General features: G+C 32.8%; 1 pseudogene; it reads left to right on the plus strand.

Annotated features, from left to right (window-relative positions):
• Positions 1 to 551: 551 nt before the first annotated feature.
• LOC100570188 overlaps positions 552 to 1,333 on the plus strand; it is a 7,915-nt pseudogene continuing 7,133 nt past the window's right edge.

Raw genomic sequence — 1,333 nt, forward strand, 5'->3', positions numbered from 1 at the left:
ACTTATTACCACCACTCACGATTTGAGAACACCTATTAAAACAGGACCATTCAAAGCATAGCACAGAATAAATACCTAGCGTATACTATTGTATTTTAAATTAAGGCGGGTTGTTTACATCACCATAGACCACTGTTACCATTAACCACATACATTTATTAAAATAGAACAAATTTACACAGCGAAGCCCAAGTGGTGAGTTGCCAAGGGTAATGGGTTAAGGTTAGTTTTCACCTTTGGCCTTGTATCCATGGACCATGGTAATCTCATAGGTCTATGGGTGATCCAAATATTAATCCTGGGGGTCTAGATAACCATGGGATCTTGTTACCGGAGATCTATGTGATACGTATTGATACGTCACCATCGACACCACCTATTATCAATAAATCTTGGTTACCACGAACCGGATTAAGGTTTAAAAAAAAAATACAGAAATACTCTGTGGTATAGTGCCATCGAGATGTATATACTACTATATAAGTAGTATATACATCTCGATGTATAATGCACATCAGTTATCAAAGTGATAACAACACAAAATTCGTATTTGACTATTGTTCATTCTACGTATTTTATAATTAATAAGTAGTTTTTTTTTTAAATTTTAAATTATTATTTAATTCGTAGATTTGGTACTAAATTTGTGATAATTTTTTTTTTCTTTTAATATTTTATTAAACTTATTCCAATATGGAAGACACAAGTGTGGAAATGGAAGTAGACGAACCTCAAAATAATGTTTTAGCTACAAATGTTACGGGTAGTGTGTCTATATCTTTACATCCACTAGTCATTCTTAATATATCTGAACACTGGACTCGTTTAACGGCTCAAGTTGGTAGTTCAGTTCCTTCAATCGGGGCATTGATTGGTAAACAAAAGGATCGAACACTTGAAATAATGAACTCGTTTGAATTGTCATATACTCTACTTGAAGATAATGTGACAATGGTTATTGATAGAGATTACTACAACTCTAAAGAAGAACAATTTAAACAGGTACAAATGTACAATAGTCATTTGTCTTAATATTCAGATCCTTATTTTTCTAATTGTATATTTATTGTATTAGGTGTTTTGTGACTTGGACTTCCTTGGATGGTACATAACTGGTACTGGTTCAGATAAACCGACATTTCGGGATATTGATGTACATAAGCAAATCATAAATATTGCTGAAAGTCCCATATTTTTGAAAATGGATCCTCATGGTGGACATACTGATCTGCCAGTCAAAGTATATGAATCCATTATTGATATAATGAATGGAGTGCCAAAAATGTTATTTGTTGAATTAACATACACCTTATCTACTGAAGATGCAGAGCGT

The sequence above is a fragment of the Acyrthosiphon pisum genome, chromosome A2 (assembly GCF_005508785.2).
Source record: "Acyrthosiphon pisum isolate AL4f chromosome A2, pea_aphid_22Mar2018_4r6ur, whole genome shotgun sequence".
Taxonomy (NCBI): Eukaryota; Metazoa; Arthropoda; class Insecta; order Hemiptera; family Aphididae; genus Acyrthosiphon; species Acyrthosiphon pisum.